The sequence below is a fragment of the Dipteris shenzhenensis genome, chromosome 25, assembly GCF_047967505.1.
Source record: "Dipteris shenzhenensis isolate YYH24624 ecotype China chromosome 25, Dip_SZ_1.0, whole genome shotgun sequence".
NCBI classification, from domain to species: Eukaryota; Viridiplantae; Streptophyta; class Polypodiopsida; order Gleicheniales; family Dipteridaceae; genus Dipteris; species Dipteris shenzhenensis.
Window position 1 is genome coordinate 21855453 of NC_141620.1, and position 14489 is coordinate 21869941.

Sequence of the window (14489 nt, forward strand, 5' to 3'; positions counted from 1 at the left end):
CCACATGGCATGGAGGACATATCCCACATGTGAGCAAGCAAATGGATACAAGTACCCTCACCTATAAAAGGGAGGTTCATTTGAAGTAATATCAATCAAGCACTTTGCACTATCTCAAGATTCTCTTTATGAGTCCAAGCTAATCTATCTTGGAACCTAATTGACTTGAGACACATGTCATGAGCACTCTCTTCATCATGTTTCCACATAGGTTCCATCCACCTTAGAGTGGTCCATAGATCCTGAGGCACACATGTTTTGTCAGGGCTAACCACCCTTCTAGTATAGTTGGCTTTTCAATAGAACTTGAGTTAAGTAGTAAATTGTCTTCTTTGAAAAAAAAAAACAGTAAATTGTCTTTGCATTTATCCATATTTAGATATGATGGTGGTCTCTTTTCAAAATTTGGAAGAGTAAAACTTGGTTGTATACTACCTAGGTATATAGCTTTAGGGGCTGACTATACATTTGGCTTTTCTATATAACTTTAGTTTTAAAGCAATAATTCGCCATTTATCCGTTCTTGGATATGACTGATCCAGTAAGCTGGATCTTATAATTTGAAAATGTTGCATTTAGTTGGATTCAAAGGTTCTATTTTCTTATGACTACTTCACTCATGATGTGTGATCAGATGGTAATTCTAATAGTGTGATACGTTCTTATAGTCTATCTCAGCTTAATGCTAGTTCTCATTCTAAACTATTGTTATTACAGCCTGATTAACCGACCGAATGCTAATCTAGGTTTGTGAACTAGATGCAAATTCATTGTTATTACAGTTTGATTCTAGCTTAATGCTAATCTGAGCATGTGAATTACATGGTCCCTCATGCACAATCATTGTCATTTTAGTCTGATTCCGACTGGATGCTAATTTGAACCTATGAATTAGATGGCCCCTCATTCACACTCATTGTCACCAAAACAAGTTCGGTGGTTGTTTGGGATTAGTATACTATTTGGGATTTACATTTTCCCTTGTTTGGAGAGAAGATTGATTGGGATTTACTGAAACAAGGGCGGTGGTTGTTTGGGATTTACTAAAGGTTATATTTTGCGGGGGTTGCAGGTAATCCTAAACCAACACAAATGCATTTCATTTCCAATGCCTACCTCCTCTAGCCTTAACTAGTGTTTGAGCTGACCCAATCATGATTCTGATGGTCAATGGTGCAGAGCTTGAGACATGGCACTCTATGCATTTACTCATGAGCACAAAGACTGTTGCTCTACCTTTGGCCTGACTACATCACATAGCCTTTGCCTTGCCATGTTTGCTGACCACCATGCTGGTTTAAGCAATGATGTTGGCATGGAGAGACCACCCCGTTGGCATGAAGACCACCATGGCATGTCAATCTCTAAAGAGGACTCCTCAAGGTCCATATCCGCAACCACCGCACTGGATGTTGGAGCTATTTTAGTTCTAAACCAAGGAAAATAGTGTTATTTTGGAGATATTTTAGTCGTATTACTCCGAGTAAAACAATTTCTCAACCATCGCACACATTCTTGGAGCTATTTTAGTTCCAAGCTAAGGAAAATGTAGACATTTGCAATTTAGTATAGTTTCCTTGCAACCACCGCGCTGGTTATTGGAGTTATCATAGTTCTAAACCACTGCGCTAGTTATTGGAACCATTTTCACTACAGTAACAATAATTTTTTCAACAATTTCTTGTGCAATGATCCCTATGGTTGCAGTAAAATGTAAATGAGGCATAATTATGCCATTTGTTCTTCTTTAGTGCTAACATCCATAAGATGCTAGCACTTTTCTTTGTGACACTTTTAGCACTTGTCAACACCACCACTGTGTGTAGGACTGGGTGTCACTTTTGCCCTTGTTAGCACTTTCTTACACTTTTGACCTGGTGCCTTGTATGCAGGGGACAATATGAGCACCTCGTAGTGCTATCGTAGGTAGTACTTTCTTAAAATCTTGACTTGGAACTCCTCGTATGCATGGGACAATACGAGCACCTCATAATTGAAATAACCTTTTTCATAGAAACTTTTGTCAAGGCACTAGAAGAGGGAACTCATCTTGGAGGTGAGCTCAATTGAGCACAACATTCGATAGTAGACAGGGAACTCAATACGGTGGTGAGCTCCAGCACACTGACGCATGCTCTCAATGTGTAGAGCTGATCACCAAGTTGATTTCCTTCCCCAGTGCCAAAGGTTTTGTGCAAAAGTTGCAGGTACTTAATCTTCCAAGATTTGATGGGCGGGAGGTGTGAAAATTCGAAATTCATGGGAGTAGCAAAATTTCAGCCGTCGGTTTTTCCCCCTCTGGCAATACACGTCAGCTGAATTGGATATCCTAAACAAGTGCAATGTGGCCTAAAATTCTTTAAAAGACAAATAGGCCAAAGGGCATGCTATCAAGTTTGATGCTATGTATTATTAAATGCAATGACCTTTGGCATGCTTATGAGCCATATAGCAAGCAAGTGCATGGAAAAAGAAACAATTCAAAATTGTAAATAGTGTTGGATTTATTAAAATATATTTTCATATGCACAAATTGCACTTTCCCAACTTCTTCCATTTTAGGGTGAATCTAGATACCAATACCAAAAACTATCAATGTTTTAAGACCACCATGTAGTAGTCCCAGTCGTTTGGATTCCAAATTTTAAATCCGTTTTGGTTTTCAACAAATCAAAAAAAAGTTATGGAGCGTGCCCTCAAATGGGTATGCATCACTTTAGCACAACATTGGGAGGCCCATTAACCCATGCATAATGATCTCATTTAGGTGTGTCCTTGGGTTGAGAAGAAGCTCATGTAGTGTACTTTTGAATGATTACTTGGTTGCATGTATGTATAGAATAATAATTTGATGTTTTTGAATAAATTGCTATATCCTATAGTCTTTAGGATGCATGCTTCACATGCAATAGAGCAATTGTAATGCTTTAACAGTCTTATTCAAGATCCTTATTCTATAAATTTTTGCTCTCATGTTCAAGTTTGGAATGTGTACTACAACTTGAAGACAAAGTTTGCCGAATTTCGTTAAGCAATGCATAAGTTATGGGTCATGTATATAGAAAAGTCCCTAAACCTCACCAAAAATGGCTACACCCAAGCAAACAATGACCCAAATGGCAAAGGAGCTCATAACGGGCCCCCCATCACTTGTTACATGCACAATAGGGGGCTTAGAAAGAGAGGGGAATGGAGAGGAAGGTGGGGTGGGGAATGGAGAAGTGTGGGAGAATGACAAGAAAGGGGGAGCGGGCATGTAGTGGGCCCCTTCCTATAATTGCAATTAGGAGTTGGGAATAAAGAGGAAAGGGGGAGAAGAGCATATTCGAAAAAGAGGTGTGAGGGGGATGAAAAAAAGAGGAAGAAGGGAGGGGGGCAAGAGGAAGAAGGGAGGGGGGCAACCTGGGGGCAACGACCCTCACCTATCGAATACTCAATAGTGGTATTTTAAATTTTCTTGCTTACATGTGTTTTATGGTTTTTAGAGAGTGATCGCCTTGGATATGCCAACAGAAAAGAGAAAGCTGCTCCTGCGAGAGAAGCCAGAGCCACCTCTAGCTCTAGCTCCAAAGAAGAATGCCAAACAGAAAGAGGAACGAGGTGCAGGAGAGAACAAGAAGCAAAAGAAAAAAATCCTCCAACAAACAGGAGGAGAGTCGACATGCAAGGCTCTTCTACTACTAGTTCATCCTCATTCTATACCTACAGGTTTGTTTTTTCTCTATGTCTTGTCTGCACATCGTTTATTCTGTGTTCAGGGAGATGGAAAGCTCTGAAACTGGAGTATCCAAAGCAAAGGATGTTGTGCCTTATGAAGGAGGATTTTCATGCTGAATATGGACTTAGTTTGATGGGAATGGATCCATAAACCTTAAAGGAGGATCATCTGTCCAAGAGGGAGTGGTTGGGTGTGTTTAAAACTTTCAGAGATCCATCCATGTATAGAATTAAGTGCAACGGTGTTTTTCCTGAAGCATATAGGGATTTTCTTCTTTTCCACAATAAGGTGTACCAAAAACAATGCCCTACTAATATGTAGGTCACAGTGACCTTTGCAAGGGCGTATGAAAAATAGTTTAGCTCGGTTGCAATTGAGTAGGGCAGTTCAGTCAATTTTACATGGGCAGCTTTTGTAGAGCAGCACGTCGAGGAATTAAAGAAAAGTGACTATTTTGAGAGCCACACCATTAAGTGGAAGAGAAATAATGAAGGAAGTTCTGCAATCCATGATGATGAGGAATATTACTTTTAGGATGACATTCTTAGAACAGATGAGAAGGGGCATCTTGAAAAACTTGGAAGTTCCCATCAAGAAAATCCTTATAAGAAACTACCCGAATACCTATTGTTGCAGTTGGATAATTGTGGTTCTGAAAACAAGAATAGGTACTTGTTTGCATACCTATCATTACTTGTTGCTCGAGGGATTTTCAAGTCAATTCAATTGGGATTCTTGATGGTTGGGCATACACATGAGGATATTGATGCAATGTTTAGCAAGTTTTCAGAGAGGTTAAGAACTAGCCAAACATTGACATTTGCACATCTCATGGATACTTTTAGATAATGTGAGGAGTCTTCTCCAACGCCATTTTTGGTAACGGAAGTCCGTGATTTCAAGAGCTATGTCGATGGATGCCTATGCGATGGGCAAGATGCTTTAGTGGGACACTCAAAGCCTCTCTAATTTCGGTTCTTTATGCGAAATGAAGTTCCTATCATGTAATATAAAGTGCATCCATGATCATTAGATTGGCAACCAAGTGAAGGTGGCATTGAGTTATGGAAGAGACATTCGGATGGTCATTTAATGCTACCAAGTGGAGAGCCACCTTGTGTAACCATGTTCGAGTATGTGAAGGATCACTCAGATGTGATAGTTGGTATTAAGGAGTATGTACACTTTTGGGAAAAATGGGCACACCTGCAAGGTCTAAAGTATTGGAAGAACATGATTGATGAGCTTGATAAACCAAACAATAGTGTAGAGGGCATGTACGAGAGATTTTGGCCAAAGACGCAACATATTGATTGTGTGCAAGTAGTTGATAATGAAAACGATGAGTTTCAAGGAATTGAAGAGTTGAATGATCACTACTGTGGACCTCAAAGGAAAAAGCCAAAACAATCATTTGATCCTTTTGGTCCGACCAGTAGAAAAAATTTACCCAATTTGGCTAGGCATTGCTCAAACTGATGTATAGAAGGATAATAAATCTAAAAATTTCAAGAAGGTTTTCATACAATATTGGGCACCTATATGCAAAAGACGCAATGCACAAATTGAGGAGGTGTATGCTGATTGTTGGAACAAGATTTGAATGTGCAATAAAGGTGATCCTCCATGTTGGGAATCTGTTGATGCTATTGTATGGTCATGGTTCCAAAAGGTAACCTCTCAAAGAAGGTTTCCTTGAAGAGCAGCAACCTCCCCATCAAGGTGAAGATACCAATCATTGCACACCAGCAAGCTTTATCCAGTTTGTCTCATAGAGTAGATTCCGACTCTGATGCTAACTCCATAATGGAGAGAAGGTACTTGAAAAGCATGACTTTTTTTTCCTTGCACAACGATAATTTTATTGAATACTGACAAATATTTGGAAGGTATGACATTGATCTTTTTCCTTTATCTTTGTTTTTGCAAACCATTGCTTTGTGGTTGCAAGTTATGCACACTCGACAAAATATCAAGGACTAGTGTTGCATTCTTACTTTTTCTCCAACTAAACTAAAATGGTGTTTTTGAACACCACCTTTTTTCGAGAAGAGGCAAAAAATGCTTGGTTAAACTCAAACATATGATGTTTTTTTCTTGGCTAATGCAGAACATGCACACTCCAAATTGTGAGTTTCATATACACGGCCAAATCTAGGGAGAAAGTCAATGGAGTGCACTCAATGCATTATAATTGCAACCCCTCAAAAAATACCATGCATTGGTCGAAACCTCAAAATTTGACATTTTATTTATGTTGATGCAAACCATGCATATTTGCGAGATTTGGATGGACTGCCAAATCTATGGGGAAAATCAATGAAAAACATTGAATGTTACATAATTACAACCCTCAAAAATTCCCAAATTATTAGGATTTTCCCAAATTCTCTAATATGGTGTTACTTTGTCTCTAATTTCCAATTCTGAGGTTATTTCCACCTACAATTATGTTGTAGCATAGGTGTTCACAATTGTAGAATAGAGATTTATGTTGTAGTCTGGTGAGAGGTATAGGCTAAAGCATGAAATATATCTCTTATATGAGCTTAGGTGAGAAAGTAGTGTTGATTATTAGGAATAGTTTATAGTTTTAAGATGAGTATAGGGTTGAAAAATATAACTAGGGGTTTAAGGTTGAGAGAGGGTTGTACGTTTTAGGATGAGTTTAGTGTTAAGGAGTAGAGAGCTAGTCTCCTTCAAGGAGTCATGTGGTTAAGGGTAAAGGAGAAGTGAACAAGAGGAGGAGGATTCTCCAGCCCTTGCAGATCAAACTGCACAAGAATTGCAAGACATTTTGCTAAAAGACAAGGGCTCAATGAGAAAATCTTAAGAGCAATATGAAGATTAAGCCAACAAATTGTACTTACATACTTGTTCTCCAGCCCTTGCAGATCAACTGCATAAGAATTGCAAGACATTTTGCTATGGCTTGCAAGGGTGAGGACATGCTAGTATACATTACAATGTAAGAAAGCATGCACATGAACACAAAACTAGATTGCATACTTAGGAGATACTCAGCCCAAATGAGTGGTGTTTTCTTTCCATTAAGAGATACTTATACATGTTCTTGAGTTTCTCTCCCTACACAAAGTGTACGTCAAAGATATTAGTATTTCTTTCTCTAGCACAAAGTGTAGGTCAAGGAATTTAGAGTTACTCTATTTAGGACAAAGTGTAGCTCAAGGATTTTCTATCTCTACACAAAGTATATGTCAAGGAATTCAGTCTTTCTCTCTCTAGCACAAAGTGTAGCTCAAGGATTTTAAGTTTTCTCTCTCAGAATAGATTATGCTTTTGCAAGTATGTTTAGATTTCTTCTAGAGTGTTTTGGCTATGCCTATTCTATTAGATCCTTCAAATCTACTTTCAACCTCAAGTTACACACACAATGATCCTATATTGGTTGCTCTTGACTATGCCTTTGATCCTTGTTCCCATGGGGGTGACAACTCTAATGGACCAAGTTGATTACATATCCTCAAGTTATGCTTGATAATGTAGTCAAAATTGGGCTAGTATTTTCTTTAGCTAGCTATAATGGTAGAGGTATTGCTAGGGTCTGAGTTGGTGAACTTGTTGCAAATCCATGCCTGAACTCCATAAAGTTTTTGTCTAGAATCCAAAAAGAGAATATCAACTATTTTTTCAAATAGACAGACATATTGCCCTTCAAGTGATATGATTGGTGGTTAGAGGAGATGACTTTTAGTTTAATCATTTGTCTTTTCATTTGTATTGAAGATAAGGATGGTTAGATGTTAATCAATTGGTGGGGAGACTTCCATGGTTATTGCCAAAGCTTCATTATAATCAACACTATCCTTGAGGGTTTAATCATGGATGCCTCTCATTTATGATGCACTTGAACCTATTGTTCCATTGACATATCTACACAACAAAGGTAGTGAAATTCTATGGCAAATTAATATTAAAAATAGAGAAAAAGATGCAAAATGGATGCATGGGAGCCAACTATATAAGCAATATAGACAAGGCAATCCAATGTTTCATATCCTATAGCATCACAATCAACAATTTCAACCAATATCTAAACTATGCTATTATGGAATTAGAGGATCAAAAGCATGAAATGGAAAGAAAAATGAATCCTTTACTCCACAAAAGGATGCAACAAGTAGAGATCAACTTTTAAAGAATCAAAGAAAGCATGTCAAAGTAAATGCAACAACAAACTCTAATGCAAAAGGGTCTAGCTTTTAGAAGAAAGTAAGAACGATACAATATAGATCATGGTGACCCTATAGCAAAAACAACTATTGATTCTAGATTGCTTGAAAAGGAAAGAAGAGATAGATCATTCACTCTATCAATTGCAAGTCTCTTATAATGCCCTTAAAAAATAATTAGTGCAATTCCAAGGAAGATTGGTACAAAAAGAAATAAATAAGGGCAACACAAGAAAAAAACATAGAGTTGTAGAAAAGCCTCAAAGACTACAAGCACTAGAGTGAGAATGTATTTGATCAAAGGAGCAACTAGTGAATGCCAACATAGATATCAATGCTCAATCCAGGTGTTAATGTAGCTACCATCTAGGCTATATGATCAATTGCTTGCAGGTCATTGTTTGCTTGGGTGTAGCCATTTTTGGTGAGGTTCAGGGACTTTTCTGTATATAGCTACCTTGCATGACCCATAACTTATGCATTGCTCAATGGAATTTGGCAAACTTTGTCTTCAAGTTGTAGTACACATTCCAAATTTGAACATGAGAAAAAATTATGGAACAAGGATTTGGAATGAGACCATTAAAGCATTACAAGTTCTATGTTGCATGTGAAGCATGCATCCTAAAGACTATAGGATATAGCAATTTATTCAAAATCATCAAAATTTTATTCTATATATACATGCAACCAAGTAATCATGAGGTAATCATTCAAAAGTACACTACGTGAGCTTCTCCTCAACCCAAGGACACACCTAAATGAGAACATTAGGCATGGGTGAACAGGCCTCCAATGTTGTGTAAAGTGATGCATACCCATTTGAGGGCACGCTCCATACCTTTTTTTTGATTTGTTGAAAACCAAAACGGATTAAAAATTTGGAACCAAACTAGTGGGACTAGTGCATGTGGTCTTAAAACATTGATAGTTATTGGAATTGGTATATAGATTCACCCTAAAATGGAAGAAGTTGGAAAAGTGCAATTTGTGCATGTGAAAAGATATTTTCATAAATCCAACACTATTTACAATTTTGAATTGTTTCTTTTTCCATGCACTTGCTTGTTATATAGCTCATAAGCATGCCAAAGGTCATTGCATTTAATAATACACACAATCAAAATTGATAGTATGCCCTTTGGCCAATTTGTGTTTTAAAGAATTTTATGCCACATTGCACTTGTTTGGGATACCCAATTCTGTTGACGTGTATCGTCAGAGGGGAAAAAACCGACGGTTGAAATTTCGCTACTCCCACGAATTTCAAATTTTCACACCTCTCGCCCATCAAATCTTAGAAGATTAAGTACCTGGCCCCACCTTGCAAACGCCCTGCAACCCCCACGCACCTCGACGTGACCTTGCGTAGAATTTGGTTTGCCATTGTCTTCTTTCGAGTAAGTTTTCTTTTCTTTGCTTTCCTCACCAGCTAGCTTCTCTGGGTCTATTTTGGACTGATTGTGGCCATGGCATCAATGGAAACATGTAGCTCTCCATGGGTTGCAAGAGAAGCAGACAGAGGCTACAAGATAGGAAAGCTGAAAAGCCAGGTCAAGGCACAAGGAACAGAGTGCGGGTCGAGGAAAGCGCTGGCACGGTATTGAATCGACAACGGAAGACACTTTTGCAACATCTGCAAAGGGAGAAACAATGAGAAGAAAGAAGACTCCTTGCAGAGCAACGGCAAGAAGCGATTGCAGATGCACGCATTCGATCGTTGCCATTGGAGTGAAGAACATGAGCTGTGGTGTCACAATTAGTGGGAGCATTCGAGGCATCAACATCAAGCCATTCAGGTTATTACCAATCTTGAGTCTTCACAAGCTTTAACCTGCACCCTAAAGTTCGTAGAGTAACAATGTTCAGAGTGTCTTCATTCAAGTGAAAAACACAAACACATCTCCACTCCTGACAACAAGGTACCAGCAGTCGGAGTATAGTCGAAAAGTAGGCGGACTATAAAAGACTATCACGAGATGTAAAGAGGACAGAGAGGAAATCTTGCAAAAGGTAGTATGCTTCTTGTATATTATGTTTTAACAGAGAATGCATCAACTCAACAACTCAAACTCTCAACAGGAGCTAATACAAGTTTTTATAGCCATCCGAGATCAATCCTACTATTGTAAGGCAACAGTAAGTTTCAAAATGTAACAGTCCTAGTCAAAAACATTATGTGGTGGATCATGTGGTCACCCTCTAGTACGAAGCTCGCTTGGATTGCCTACTGCTTGACAACTGGGGAAAGACGGACCTTAACAACTGTGGGATTCGAGGGTACTACCATAGAGCCCCTTGGCCAAACCAAGAGTCACCACCAAGACTTTCTTTCTCTGAACAAGCACAAACACTCCCACTGCAGGAAGGAAGAAGATAAAAAGGGGGGTGAGGCGGAGAGATATCAGAGGAGGAGGTGAAGACGAGGCGAGGAGGGGAGCGAAAGAGGGCAGGCTAAGGGAAGGAGGCGGAAGGCAAGGAAGGAGGCGAGAAAGGGGAGGAGGGGCAGTGGGGGATGGCAGGGAAGAGGGGGCGAAGAAACGAGGGGAGAGAGGTGGAGAGGGCGAGGGGGAGGCAAGGAAGTTATGGAGGAGACTGGGAGGCAACGAAAGGAGGACCGGGGGGAACGACGGGAGGTGGAGGAGGAGATGGTGACGGGAGGACAAAGAGAAGGCGAGGGAGATGAAAGAAATGGCGGGGGGGCAAAAGAGCAGGCAGGGGAGGAGGCGGGGGGCAGAGGGGGAGGACGGAAGAGCCAATGAAGGGGAGCCTGGTGGGAGGCGAAGGAGATGGCAGGAGGGGGCCGAGGAGAGGGTGACAGAGATGGCGAGGGGGGTGGAAGAGATGGCAAGGGAGGAGCTAACGAAGGGGAGGGGAGGTGGAGGAGGCTGCGGGAGGGAGGAGTTAGCGAGGCAACAAGACAACAGGCAACAACTCTAGGAGCTCGGCTTCGCCCTAATAGCCACTGTCTTGTGCACATTGACTATCAGTTCAACGTGCAATTCCACCTCCTCTCTAGCTTTTTGATCATGTATTTCTATCACTAGAGGGTTCTATAGAATTTGATTAAAGATTTCACAATTCAATTATAGGCTCCATGCTTTGGTTGGGGAAAAAAAAGGGAGGGAAAGGAAAAAAAGGAAAACTTCAATGTTTCAAGGACAATTCGTTGCTCTATGGATTCGTCAATCTCCATCAAATTATACTCTCTCATGCACTTGTCTCGTTCTCATTGTTCTCTCTTTTTTGTGGCCTCATACTACGTCACAAGGAACTTTTGTCCATTCTATGTAGCAAAAAAAAAGGATTTGCTAGATTCTTTACTAGATAGAAATACACATATCTAGTAAAAGTCCGAACTAGAGAAAATTTCACTATATTGGGAAAGAAAAATCACTACATAAGGATTCTTTGAGAGAATGTTACTAGATAGAGAAAAATTTACTACATGGTGAAAAAAAACCACTATCTAGAGAGTCCTTAAAAGAATTTTACTATTTCGTTAGAATTTCATTATATATAGAGAAATTTTCTCTACATAGAGAATTGGCCCATAGAATTTTGCCATATGGGAAAAGCATTCATATGTAATAAAAGCATAGAATGAAAATTTCTTATATAGATATTTAGCCAAAAAAGATTCACTATGTAATAAAATCACTTAATTTCTTAACATGCAATATATATGTTTGTAGAATTGGCTCCTTACTGATAATGGAGTCATTACCATGAGGAAATCCAAAGGGTTTAGTGGATATATATATATATATACTAACACTATTAATAAAATAATCTAAGTGCACATCATAAATGTATAATCCAACTGCATTGCATAAGTAAAAGGTGTAGATAATATAAGAGTTGTCATGCATTTTACTTTTAGCCTACCCTCGTCATAAATAAGCATCATTATCACTACTTGTTTTTAAATGCATACAACTTTGTCTCACATGTTATATTTTGTAGCTCATTTAAACTTTGCCATGCTAAAACTATTACCTAAGCTAGAAAGATTACCTTTAGCTCTCATTTTTTCTTGAAATAAAAAATAATACTTATGGGAGATCTTTTACTCTATAAAAATAAACGATCTTAGATGAAGGACATATACTTTCTCAAACTCGACTCGATGTAAGAGGAGACTGACTAATAGAATAATGCAACTATGATCATGATAGATCATATTGCTAAAGTAGAAGAGAATCACTAGAACATATGATCATGAAGATAATATTGCTAAAGACGTAGAAGAGAATCAGTAGAACAAGTGCAAAAGACTTTCAACACACTAGAACCTATGACAAACCCTTGATGTAATCTTTAGAAGGTTTTAGTTAAAACCTTTGAACAAAGGCATGTTGGAAAGGTTTTAATTAAAGCCTTTTAAGAAAGGATTTAGACGACCTTCACAACCTTACACAAAATTCTTAAAAAAATGAAGTTATACCTGCAGCAAAAAGAGATCTGATTCGTGATTACGACCCTACTGCTAAAACGCCTAGTTGGGTGAAATCCCCATTTGAACAGAGGATGCATACATTTATGCTAATTCGGACCTGGTGCTAATTCAATCCCACCCACTGACTCGACACGGTGCTCGGATCAGATCAGCTTGTTTAGACACAGAGGCAGGCACAGAGATCTTGCGCATAGTAACCAGGAAGAGGCACGCGACTGCAAGCTTACGATTACCGCTCCAAAACACAAGAAAAGAGATTGCGATAGCAGGCTATTGCGATTGGGAACGATATGCTGCCATATTAAACTGCAGGCTGTTGGGAATTAACACCCTCATCAACCAAATCTTGTAGGACACCGTAGGCGATCTGCAGGGGAGATACGTTGCTACCGTGTGCACAGCTGCTCTTTGAGTCCATTCCAACCATGGACTGAAGCAATTTTAATGCAAGATATGAAGGGAACGTTGCCCCAAATGGGAGCGAGATGCTTGAGCACATTGACCACCCGTCCTGCATTGAAATCCCGCACTACACCATTATCACACTTCAGTTCTTCCTCCGGCAAACTAGAAGAGGTAACTTGTCAGAGTGCAATCTGACGGAAACCTACTTCCGAAAGCTTGTGTGTGGCGTGTCGAAACTAGGCGCATCTACCACTAACCTTCATGTACAAACAATGGGAGGGCTATAGGAACGCCGGCAGCGAGCCCGGAGATGGAGAAAGCTGAATGCTAACAAGTAAAAAAACTCAAAAAAACAAATCTGAACGGCTTTGATAAAACAGAAACATCCGCGACTGAGCATGAATACATAGAGAAAACGGCGTTTCTGCTTCGATAAGTATTCGTCAAGGATGAACTAAGAGCACTGTCGGGGCGTATGAAAAGAGTGGTCAGGATGATCAAATGAACAAAGATACGCGATGTGGGTGGAAAAGCCGGCATCAAAGGGCCTGCAAACCGGCGATGCGAAATCTTGCTGAACTTAAGATGAAGACACAAAAATGCTTCAAAACGTTGCGATTTGAGTAGATCGTTAGAGCTTCTTAAGGCCGCCTCCTATCTTAACCGTAAGACATGGAAACTTGTTTTTTTGCCCAAAAAATAAGTTTCCATGTCTTACGGTTAAGATGACATACGGTTATACTTTCTATTGAATGTTTTGCCCAAAAATAAGGTTCCATGTCCTATGGTTAAGATGACATAGTGTTAAACTTTCTATTCTTGAACTACAATAATGCATGAGTTCTATCAACTCCTACGATTGGCAACGCCTTGGTTGTGCTACATTCACCCTTTTGTAGGATAAAAGAAACAAAAAAAAGGGAAATTTTAAATGTATGGCAAAAATTAATATCCTTAAAATTTCACCTAAAGTAATTACATGAGAATGTGCCTAACACTCTATACCACCATGCATAAAGTCCAAGCCTTGCCCTATGTATAAATGCTCTTATGATGTGTTGAAGAGCATTTCAAGGCTTATAATGGCATTACATTGATTTACAAAAGAACCCCTAGGCCAAAGTGTTGGTCCTAGATGAATAACTAAGCTCTCTTCTCATTTAATAGCTAGGAGTATCTTCATATTTAGTCGTTTGCATGGAGATCATTGCAACTTTGAAGATTTATAATGAGCTAACAACACTAGTAGCTTAATCACTATCTTCTCTTATGGTGTTTGTTGGGGCAAAAGGGGCACGCGGGGGGAGGGGGGGGTGTACATGCATGTCTACATTACATGTACATCAAAATTCTGCTTGCACCATTCAATCCAATTGTATATATGTTAGTTATCTCATTGTCTACTTACTTGTTATGGGTTCTAAGGCTTGGCCATATCACCCTTCTTAAGTACTCTATCATCTTTCACCTTCTCACCATTTGTACATAATCACTTCTTGCCATCATTAAAGCCCTTTCCAACTTTGATGTAAGGGAATAGTGGGTTCTTCTGAATTGCAAAGCAAAACATGTTACATGGCTCAGAACTCAGTAGCCTATTCCCATGGTCCACAACACGAAAGAATCATTATTGCAATATAAACTTTAAAGCCTTAGCCAACTATCTACATAGATCTTCTAACATGGCATGGCATATCCATCTGCAACATTTATG